The following is a 12,865-nucleotide window of genomic DNA, read 5'->3' as shown; positions in this document are numbered from 1 at the left end:
TTGAAAGTGTTTGCAAGGCCAAGGTAGGCTGTATGGACTGCCTTTCCCCAACAATGGCCTAAGTGACCAATTTGAAGATGTCAACCCAGTACAAAAGGCATGATCTGCCCCTGACCAAGCCAAAATGGGATGGGTACAATGTCTGCATGTCCCCTATATCTTTGTTTATGAGCTCAATTATGATCCTCTCCATAGATTTGCAGACTACACTTGTTAAGCTTATGGGGCAGCAATTAACAGGGTCTGTAGAGGCACTGCCTTTGTGCAGATGTGCACAACTGGACCCTAACCAGGCTGTTGTGCACACTATGGAAATGTAAAGCAGTGATTGGACTAAAGCCCAGGATACTGACCACCACAGTGAAAGTACTGAAACACTACACTAGACAGTGCTACAGTGTTAGGTCAGTATGAACGGATGTTGACAATTGTGTGCAAAGTATCCCATGCAAAACCTGCAGGCACAGTATACTCCCTGTTTTGTTCACACAAAAAGCATTCGGACAGTAACTACACAACATGGCACAGAACACACAACCATAAACTGCAGGTATTTGTTGAAGGTCACACTCATCCACAAATGTGATGGGCTGCAGAGTTCAACATATGTAAAGCCCACACTGGGCATGCTCACACACTTAGATAAATGAGACATCTTTCACACAACATGCCACGGGAAGGCTGAACTGGGCATGCTCACACACTTGGTCCAAATGTTACCCCTAGCAAATGTGAAAACACACCAGAGGATGCTCATCCCCCTTTCTAGACACTGATCATGTAAGCACCCTATAAGTATATTGGAGAAAAGGATTCTCTCAGTAATGCGAATAGCGCGCCGTGCTAATGCGTCTGTCTGTAGTGGCAAGTGTGTGTGAAGGGGGGGTAAGTGTGTCTGTAAGTGTGTATGAAAGAAACATCCCTTTTGGCAACTGGGAAAACACACCACAGGATGATCATTCCACTTTCTAGACTCTGATGATGTCAGCACCCTATAAGTATATTGGAGAAAAGGATTTTCTCAGTAATCCGAATAGCGTGCCATGCTAATGCGTCCGTCTGTAGTGTCATAACATAGTTAGGTAGGGGTTTGAATCCAGCAGGTGGCAAGTGTGTGTGAAGGGGGGTAAGTGTGTGTGTAAGTGTGTATGAAAGAAACATCCCTTTTGGCAACTGGGAAAACACACCACAGGATGATCATTCCACTTTCTAGACTCTGATGATGTCAGCACCCTATAAGTATATTGGAGAAAAGGATTCTCTCAATAATGCGAATAGCGCACCGTGCTAATACATCCGTCTGTAGTGTCATAACATAGTTAGGTAGGGGTTTGAATCCAGCAGGTGGCAAGTGTGTGTGAAGGGGGGTAAGTGTGTATGAAAGAAACATCCCTTTTGGCAACTGGGAAAACACACCACAGGATGGTCATTCCACTTTCTAAACTCTGATGATGTCAGCACCCTATAAGTATATCAGGGGAAAAGAAATTCCCCAGTAATGCGAATAGCGTGCTGCGCTAATGCGTCCGTCTCTAGTGTCATAACATAGTTCGGTAGGGGTTTGAATCCAGCAGGTGGCAAGTGTGTGTGAAGGGGGTGTAAGTGTGTATGAAAGAAGCATCCCTTTTGGCAACTGGGAAAACACACCACAGGATGATCATTCCACTTTCTAGACTCTGATGATGTCAGCACACTATAAGTATATTGGAGAAAAGGATTCTCTCAGTAATCCGAATAGCGTGCTGCGCTAATGCGTCCGTCTATAGTGTCATAACATAGTTAGGAAGGGGTTTGAATCCAGCAAGTGTGTGTGAAGGGGAGTAAGTGTGTATGATTGATATATCCCTTTTGGCAACTGTGAAAACACACTACAGGATGCACATACCCCTTTCTAAACGATATCACAATTATGTATGGCTTTTGATTACAGACATGCCATGTGTGTTGTGCACACACAGAATGCCCATGTGTGTGGGTTGTCCCTCACAATAATGCATGACATTGATTACACCGGTTATGGCAATGAACACATGCTGTATGTGTGTGCCAAATACACATATGTACCTGTGACTTTCAATAGTTACCATGTGTGATGCCTGCCACATGTGAATACATGGTATTTGCACAGGGTAACATTATGACCGTGGTCTTCTGTGCAGACGCTGCATGTGGGATGTGTATATACAGTGTGAGATGTAGATGCTATCAGCCTAGTAGTGAGGGATGCACACCTGGTCTGGGGCATAAAGTCTACATGTTGTTAATGTACAGGAGCTGCATGTTCTCACCTGTTATGGGAGTGGTAAGACAGTATTCCATAGCAATGCAGTGACTGCATGCTAAGAACCATTCAGCTAGGGTGTTGTAGCTACACTTATTCATTAGCATTCATTAATTTGTCGGAATCCCTGGTGAGGGTCTGATGCCAACCAAGGTCAGGGTCTACCAGCCTGTGTCACTTGCTCAGTGATCCCTTCCATGTTCCCTATCACGTATCCCAGTGAGCGACATCCCACATCAGCTGTGGTGGCATGGACAATGACTGAGTCATGTGTCCATGCATCTGACTGACTTGTATGTTGTTGTTACAGTTTGGCCATGTGTTTCCATCTCATACATGTGATGTACATCAATGGGTAGGGGATAGGGTTGACTGTGTACATGTGGCAGCTGTGACATTACTACATGACACACATATTCCACAACTGTACCATAGAGGTGACTGACAACTGACCTTTGCACATGCTACGAGTATTGAGATTACATTCGTGATTGACAGCACATAGGGCCAATGGTGAAAAGAGACATAGGTCCATAGGTTCGTACGGGGATATCTGCCCAGGGCATGTATCCACCTAGCCGGCATGTGGCTCCCTTTCAACATGCATTGTGAATCTGTCTTGCTATGCCCTTTTCCAAGGTTAGTATACTGTGCCTCTTTCTCACAGTGACACATAAGTGATACCCAGGGTAACCCTACAATGTCACATCCAGTCATTAATATCGCTCTTGAAGATAGTCACTGAGTCAGTCTGCCTAACCTCTATTGGGATAATAATCAGGAATGAAGGGAGCCTCTGAGTTGTGAATGTGCCCCTCCACCATGTCCTATGTATATCACTCCTGAGGTTCAAGTATTTCCAGCGTGTATCCTGGTGGGATCTGGATATTCTGAGATGCAGCATGGCCATTACGTGAGGGTATGACCTGGCCTTCTATGTCAGGCACAGATTGCCTATGAAGAGGCAGTATGTCACTGAGTAGAGCTGCTGCTACTTTAACCAGTCAGTATGTGGCATCTGTTTGAGCACTTTGATCCCTTGTTGAGGTACATATGTGGTAGCCCCAGTTGCTGCAGGTGTCTGGTAAGGTGCATGCCGACAGGTTCATCATAGTCAATTATGGGCATGATGAGGGATGAGTAAAGGGGCACAATGTCCTCCCTGGCCTACATGTGGATCCCATGATGATGTGGCCCATATAACATGCTTACCTAACCACTTTGTCCATGTTGTTGTCAAATGGTAGAATGCTATCAACCTCGTACCCAAGGTCCATAATTCCTTGGTCTGCACTTACTGGATTAACACATATGTGGTACATTGTGGTCACTTAGTGTTTGACAAAGGGGATGACTATACTCTTTCTGTCATTCACGTTGAGGCCATGGCTGTGGCACAAGTCGTGTGTTTGCAAGAGTCCCATTTGGAGGATGCGTGTGTTAGCTGTTGAGTAGATTATGGTGTTCGGTCTGCAGTCACCTGCGACTTGCTGAGCCACAGTACTTCCATGATGGCCTGTACCTATGACAAATATATAATGAACATGACAGCTCCTAGGGCTGTGCCTTGTGGGACACCACTTGTACCAGGTTGGAGGCTGACATGGCTCCAGCAATTCTACCATGTGTGTTCTGCCCTTGAGCCACTGTGCAATACCCATAGTGACATAGGGGTTATTATGTACACTGGTGAGCTTCCCTAGAATGCACAAGTGGGGTATTGTATCCAAGGCTTATGCAAGGTCCAGGTAGGCTGTGTGGACCTCCTACCCCTTGACAGTGGCCTTGGTGACTTTTTCAAACAAAGCAAACAGGTTTGATAGGCAGGATTTGCTATTGACAAAGCCAAACTGTGTATGGTGACATGTCTGTAGGTCCACAATATCTAGATATGTGAGGTTCATGATGATCCTTGCCATAGCTTTGCAGACAAAGCTAGTCAGACATATGGGGCGAGTAGTGTCCAGGATCCGTGACAGCACCACCTGCATGTTGAGGGACCACTGTTGCTGTATGCCACTCTCTGGCCACATATCGTGTATTAAGGCTGGGATTGAACAGTGGTGTTATGTCTGGGTGTAGCTCTTCTTGTGGTTCATGTAGGACACAGCCTGGGACACTGTCTGGTCCCATTGATGCAGTGTTTATTGCTTTGGGAAGGGCATCTCTTACCTGAGCATCTGTGATGTCAGGGGGGGAAGCACTGTGCTGCAAGACATATGTTCCCTTTTGGTGTGGTGGGGAGAGAAGGCAGCATTGAGCCTGTCCACTAGGATGATGGCAATGTCTGTGAGTTTTATATTTTGTGTGACATATTGTATTACCTCTGAGCATATCTGGGTAGTACCACTCAGGTTACTAACATAACTACAGGCAGCCTTGTGATTATCCTCAGTGGCTTGTGGAATCCTCTCTCAAAGATGGCCTTAGACAATCATATGGGTGCCTGTAGTTGTCATCCAATACTCATCAGTGGTGCCTTCACATTTTGGGAGGTTGTTGTATCATGTAGTGGCGCCATCCTTCTATTGTATAGTGTGTTTATGGCTGGTGTCCGGCGCCCAGGACATCTGCCTTTGGAGAATTGGGTCATGCTTTCATATGTGGCTTCATGATCCATGCATTCCTGAATGTGTCCACAGAATGACTCTATACAGGTATCTGCAGTCTGGTCCATATTTTCAACAGGCCTTGGGCCTTTGAAGGTTTCCACATCATTTATGAGGGGTGTGCACTTGCTTGACATGAGCTGTTGACAGACGTGCCGCCCTCCAGACAGAGCAAGGGGAGGGTCACAGTCAGCTACCTGTTGGGACGTACCTCCCGGACCACATGGAAAGAGACACAGAGGAGCTCTTACAGCACCCTCTCAAACTCAGGTCTCCCACACAGCCTTCATGCTGACACAGGAGAGTTTAGATTACTCTGCAAACACCATCATACTGGGTGATGCCAGCTACCCAAACATAGACTGTGAACATTACACAAGCCACAATACCCAAGCTCTAAGGTTCCCATTGATCGGACATTCTTTGGCTATGGAACAGGTAACCAACCTTCCCACAAGAGGGGCAGATATAGTAGAGCTGATCTTTACAAACATGAGTATAAACTGCTCACCACTGGGAGTATATCCCTCATTGTTGCAATCAAACCATATACTAATCACACTGGAGTTCTGGATCCCCCACATATGCAAACCACCAACACATCGATGTGTATGTGTGGGAAATGTCCCTATTAGCAACCGTGACAGTATGGTACAGGATGCAGATCCCCCTTTTGAAACAGTGATGATGTCAGGACTGTATAACTATATCACCTGTAGTAAAGTCCTCAAATAATTTGCATAGCGCGCTCTGCTAATGCATCTTTCTTCAGTGTCATAACGTAGTTAGGTAGGGGTTTGAACCCCGCAAAGGGAATGTATGAGTGTGGTTTATGTGTGTGCACTATGCTGGGAGGGTTAACTGCCTTTTGCCAACTGGGAGAACACACTACAGGGTGCACATCCCTCCTCCTACACACAGATGATGTCAGCACCCTCTAAGTACAGCATTAGTAAAGATTTCTCCAACTACTGCAAGTAGCACACTCTGCTAATGTGTCTGTTTCTGCTGTCATTGCACAGTTAGGTATGGGTTTGAATCTTGCAAATGGAAAGTATGTGTTTTACTGTTGGTGGGGTTAGTGTGTGTGCACAATGATGGGGTGGGATGTGGCTTTTGCCACATGGGGCTATGCACTGCAGGGTGGTCATTACCCTTAACAAGCAGTCATGTCCTACCTAGCAGTAATGAACGTGATGCACCTCAGGCAATCAGAGTCCCATACAGCCACATGCTCAGGAGAGCTGGACCTCAGCACTGACATACATGGACATGCTGGAGGGGCATATTCCTAACCGAGAGGCTCCCTTCACTCTGTAATGAGCTCACACTACTGGTTAGGCAGAGTCCCTCATTGACTCTCTTCCATAGGAATCTGGATGAGTGGATGGAGATCATAGTTGTACCCCAGGTATCACTTCTATGTCACTGTTAGACAGAGGCAAAGTATACTAAAGTCGAACAAGGGCATAGCAGCATAACTTGTGATTGGGTGGCACAAGACAAACACATTCTACTAGGCTTACCAATGCCCTAGGGCAAATAGCCTAGTATGAACCTATGAACTGTTCATTCTCAACTGTTCGAGCTCATTACAGAGTGAAGGGAGCCTCTCAGTTAGGAATTTGCCCCTCCAGCATGTCCATGTATGTTCTATTCAGTCGCTTACCGCTTGCTCAGAGGTGACCTTTGCCCAACATGCAAGGCCATGTCAAACCCAGATTTGATGAATATGCTTCACCTAAAAAACCTAGATCCATCAGAGCCACAAGGGCGGGAGACTTAAACCTCGACACGGCTATTAATAGGACATGCTGGAGGGATAGATACATCACCCAAAGACTCCCTATGCTGTGGAACAAAATCACAGTATATGTGAGGCAGAGCACCTCGCTGGCCTTGTTCAAGAGAAATCTTGACCAATGGATGGGAGATCGCAGAAATACCCCAGGGATTACCTCCGTGTCACTGCTCGACAGAGGCACAGCAAAATAATGGGTATGGTTCCCCATACTAAAGGGGTGGCGTAAGCCACAAAACGATGGGCTAGGCTTGTAAATGCCCTCGGGCAGATAGCCTAGTATGAACCTATGAACATGTGTGTACTGCTATAGTACATCTGCCATATGTTGCATGTGTGTGTGTTGTGGGGATGCACAGGTAATGGCCAGATACTTCTGCACAGGTGACACGTCTGACACATTCTGGGTGTTCATCCATACATACTGGATGTGTGCTGCCATCCAACCCTGTGATGTGGACACACATTACTCAGCCTGGATATACATATCTGAACAACACCACAAGCACAGTACACTACCTTGCTATGTATGCATGTTATTACACAGTTATTCAGTAGTTATGACAGTGATGCTATCCATGCAGCCCACTGGGCCAGTGGAAGCCACAACACACACCGCCAGCACCTTTGCATATGCTTACCACAGACATCCCACATACTGCATGTACTGTGCACACAGTTATCTAACCCAGAACAACTGCACACCACTTATTAATCCTGTCCAGAGGACTACAGATACAGGCATATTGTATAACAATAGTAGGAGGCTACTGCAGCACAGGGCCGATTCACATGACGGGAAGGCATCTGTTGTCTGCAGTGTTAAGATGCTTCACATTCACCAAATGCACAGATATTGCCAACATTGTTGCAGACAGTTTAGGTGCAGGTACCCCCATTGTCCTACACACATGTTATTAGTTATCCCAGATGACTGTAACCTCCCTATCCTCTCACATGTCCAGGTGAGAGCCACCCTCATCATTGCAGAACACATATCATCACTGTTACGAAATGGTATCCCTGGATGTGTGCTACATTCACCCCTGGAGGACATAGCACCACATGACAGACTGATATTAATCCCTGGCCATACTACAGGATATGTACCTGAACAGTGCCATACATACACAGTGGTCCCACACCAATGAGGAGGAACCTCTACTGACCCTGGGAACTACTGCATCATATGCACAACTGGCCTTGTGTTCTAAGCTATGGAAGTGTTAGTTATGGCCCACATGTACAACAATATTACATATGTTTATATTTCATGACTATGTACACACAACCTATCTCATGGACATACCTATAGATAGTGAACTATGATACATTTGGAGGTGTCACAGTATACACAGGATTAACCTGCTACTTTGCATTACCTGTGTTTGTGGCAGCTGTTGGTGTGTCACTGGTGCTGCTTGAAGTTTGCTGCTGCTGCTGCTGCTGCTGGTTTTGCTGCTGGCTGTCTTTATTTCTGTTTTGTTCTCTCTCTGTCTCTCTCTCTCTTTCTCTGTCGGTTTTGTGCAATGAATGTATTGCATGAGTGTAGTGTGGGTACTCATTGCTTTTGTAGGTATCTGCATAGGTCCATGTGATGGCCTCTGCACCAATTGTAAGGCAGCATTTGCTAATTGCATGCAGCTGGGTGTGTACTGATTGCATGTCTCACTGTGATTTCAGGACACTGCTATAAAGGGTATGTGAGATAGGCGTTGCCCTTTCAGATTGTAGGGCGTGGACCATGCTGGTATGCTGTTGACAGTGTTTTGTGAGTGTGAAGGTTAGTACATCTACCATGCTTCATGCTGTGTTGTAGATTCAGGTTGCTGCATTTATCTTGCCTGTTCCCTATAGTGAGTGTGTATGCATACTGACACCTACAACTATATGTCATATGTATTGCTATATAAATATATATATATATATATCTGTGTACATATACATACTTTCATATATGTACATTAGTTGACATTATTGGGTACAAGCTAACAATTAGCAGGGCTGTTTCTGTTAACACTACACTAGTATTGGAACCCAGTAATTGGGACTATAAAAGTCTGCATGACATGCTTTGGGTAGTAGACTAACTATATTGCCTTTATCTTCATTCCTACTATTACATGTTCCACTTATTTAGCACTATATTCCTGTATGAGAGTCATGGCTTAGTGGTAGGTCATACAGACTAGTGTTACAATGGTCTTGTGGTAGGGCCTACTAGTATGCTCATATTCTGCTTTTGAGTTGAGTATAGGGCCTATCAATCAAAGTGCTGGAGGCACCTTTAAGCAGTTAAAGGGCTTAGTAGGTCTCACAGGAGCCAGGCTGTGTTGCAGATTCTGGTTGCTGCATATATCTTCACTGTTTCCTGTAGTGAGTGTGTATGGCTACTGAGACCTACAACTATATTTCATATGTATTAATATATATTTATATATATGTATGTGTAGATATACATACCTTCACATATGTACATTACCTTACATTATTATGTACAAGCTAATAGGTAGCAGGGCTGTTTCTGTTCACACTGAACTAGTATGGGAATCCAGTAATTTGGCCATTAAAACTCTACCTGACATGCTTTGGATAGTACATCTCCTATATTGCCTTTATACTGATTCCTACTATTACATGTTATATTTATTTTAGCACTGTATTCTTGCGAAGCAGGCATGGCTTAGTGGTAGGTCATACACACTAATGTTACCAAGGTCCTGGGTTCGAGACTGACAGTGGGATTTTTTACTTTGCAAACTTTCAAACTGAGTACAGGACTTGTCAATCAAAGTGCTGAGGCCACCTTTAAGCAGTTAGAAGGGCAATGAGGTCACACAGGGTCAGGCTGTGTTGCAGATTCAGGTTGCTGCAATTATGTTCACTGTTTCCTGTAGTGAGTGTGTATGGCTACTGAGACCTACGACTATATTTCATATGTATTAATATATATTTATATATATGTATGTGTAGATATACATACCTTCACATATGTACATTACCTTACATTATTATGTACAAGCTAATAGGTAGCAGGGCTGTTTCTGTTCACACTGAACTAGTATGGGAATCCAGTAATTTGGCCATTAAAACTCTACCTGACATGCTTTGGATAGTACATCTCCTATATTGCCTTTATACTGATTCCTACTATTACATGTTATATTTATTTTAGCACTGTATTCTTGCGAAGCAGGCATGGCTTAGTGGTAGGTCATACACACTAATGTTACCAAGGTCCTGGGTTCGAGACTGACAGTGGGATTTTTTTTTACTTTGCAAACTTTCAAACTGAGTACAGGACTTGTCAATCAAAGTGCTGAGGCCACCTTTAAGCAGTTAGAAGGGTACGTAGGTCACACAGGGGTCAGGCTGTGTTGCAGATTCAGGTTGCTGCAATTATGTTCACTGTTTCCTGTAGTGAGTGTGTATGGCTACTGAGACCTACGACTATATTTCATATGTATTAATATATATTTATATATATGTATGTGTAGATATACATACCTTCACATATGTACATTACCTTACATTATTATGTACAAGCTAACAGGTAGCGGGGCTGTTTCTGTTCACACTGAACTAGTATGGGAATCCAGTAATTTGGCCATTAAAACTCTACCTGACATGCTTTAGATAGTACATCTCCTATATTGCCTTTATACTGATTCCTACTATTACATGTTATATTTATTTTAGCAGTGTGTTCTTGTAAAGCAGGCATGGCTTAGTGGTAGGTCATACAGACTAATGTTACCAAGGTCCTGGGTTCGAGACTGACAGTGGGAATTTATTTTTCTTAGCAAACTTTCAAACTGAGTACAGGACCTGTCAATCAAAGTGCCATAAAGGCACTTTTAAGCACTTTAAACCAGGTCTGCGCTTATGCTGAGCTCATGCATGCGACTGGCGGTGAGCTCCGCTAACACAAGCACACCGCTAATTTCTTTGAAAGAAAAGAAAAGGGGTGACAGGAAAGTGGTGAAAAGGGGTCACAAAGAGGGTAAGACAGTAGGGAAACAAGCGGGATTTGCAGGAGGGATGTAGGTAAGGCCCATAGATGCCCATGTCTTTGGCAGCAACAGCTGTGCATTTCCATGTATTTTGGTGAGACATTAGAAACCTTTCACCCCTGAGAGAGGTGTCAGGACAACATTAATAGTTGTTGTAGAGCCAATTGTAATTAACTGTTTCAATGTCAAGCAGACATGTGTGCAACATGGACAGCTATGTATGGGGCGTAATTTTTTTGTGGGTACAGAGTGCCCTTTTTTTTTTTTTTCAGGTGAGAGTGGTATGTCAGGTGAAGGAAGTCGGTATAGCTGGGGAGGTAGGTTGGGTAGGTTAACAGACAAGACAGACAAGACGATACAGGGGCAGTGTATGACACACGGGGGTTACACAATTGACGGGGACGGAGGTTGGGATTTCCAAGATGCATGAGCCCACAGATGGCAACAGTGGAACTGATATCCCCACCCATAGGCAGCTGCCACTGTTCCTTCACAGCCCAGGACGGGGCTGTGCTGGGGCTGTGTAGGCGGGCAACGGCCGGGCCCGTTAGCTGTGCCACACGAGCCTCGAGCTGGCGTAGGGGCCCAAGAACAGTGTCTTGGATCTCCCTTCGCACCACAGACCGGACACCGTGGAGGGTGAGTGGACGAACCCCTCCGGCCACACTTGCAGAGGGGGACGGGCCCCATCCCCTGCAGCGCTTCCACCCGAAGGTGGCACAGGGCCACCGGAGGGGGGTCTGGCCTGGGCACTAGTGCCAGGTGCAGTCACCAGCTGAGGTGGGAGAGGTGGGTCCGCTGGGACCTGCCTTCCCAAGCGTTCTAGGTTTGTGAGTAGTTATGTTAGTTTGGGTTAGTGGCATTGTATTCCATTCAGATTAGTTGTAACAGCATGCATTGGTATTCCCATCAAACAAACACCCAGATATTAACACCATTGAACAAGGGCATATCAATATCACATGCATTATTTGAACAGAAATACACAGTCAAACAACATGCAGGGTTGATTAATGGCAACAGGCCATCAGATTTGCAGGTATGAACAGGGCACATGCACGAACAGACATGCATATATTTTTGAAACGGACAAATGTCCATGATTAATGAAATGTTCACATACCATTAATTAGTGGGTGTTGTTATATGGAATTATAGGGTTGGGCGGAGATAGAAAGTGATGACACATTCATATGTTACACATTGATTTACATTTATAATAGGTACACAATTAAGTTGAGGCTGATGTTTCAAAATAAATTTTATTTGACTGTCAAGCTACACCTGTTACAAATACATCACTATCCTACTTATTTTGAATTTGATCAGATACATCATCCTGCTTCACTTTGATGACAGGACAGGGGACAACTATGGCTGTTTAGTCTGTCAGATAATCATTCATTCTATCTGCAAATTGTTTACTGTGATCACCATATGCAGCATTTGGCTAGACATTCCAGATTCTGACACACTGAAATCAGTTTGGTATATTAAGTTGTACTTCCCACATGCATTTAGTTCTGTAGAAACACACTGGGGCTAATATATTCTGGGGTTATTACTACTTTATTTATTCATACATGACCCTTTCTGTCAGTCTCACACTTCCTGCAAATTCACAGTTCAGGTTGCTACTTCTAGGCTTTGTTCACATGTTAGACTAGTGGTGATTCAAACACTTTCCAACAGCCTCACTTCTGTCATGATTCAGCATTTCAACAGGGGATATATCTCACATGTGACTACCTCAGATTCTGAAGCTGTACTCTTGAGACTACTGCAGGTTACACTATATTTAATTAATGGTGGGACATCTGTATTACAGCACTGTTTAATTCTATCAATTATATTTCCAGTTACACTTGCATACTGATGAACTTGTTGCAGCCATACCTGCAGACTTTCAAATCTTGCTTGCACATTATATTACTTTTAATCAATACACAGCAGTGTTCTGATACATGCTACAGTATAATATTTATTTACAAGTACTGGGTGGGGTTACTAACCTGCACGGTGGCACATCCGCACCAGCCTACGGGCAAGCATCTCGCGATTCATAGAGCGGACACCTGCAGCTGTAATACAAAAGAAGTAATATTGGACTACACATCTCCATGGTATCAGCTAGTTGAAATCCTTACATACATAAGTAAAA

The sequence above is a fragment of the Protopterus annectens genome, chromosome 2.part0 (assembly GCF_019279795.1).
Source record: "Protopterus annectens isolate FY-2018-M chromosome 2.part0, PAN1.0, whole genome shotgun sequence".
Taxonomy (NCBI): Eukaryota; Metazoa; Chordata; order Ceratodontiformes; family Protopteridae; genus Protopterus; species Protopterus annectens.
This window is presented reverse-complemented; position numbering follows the sequence as displayed.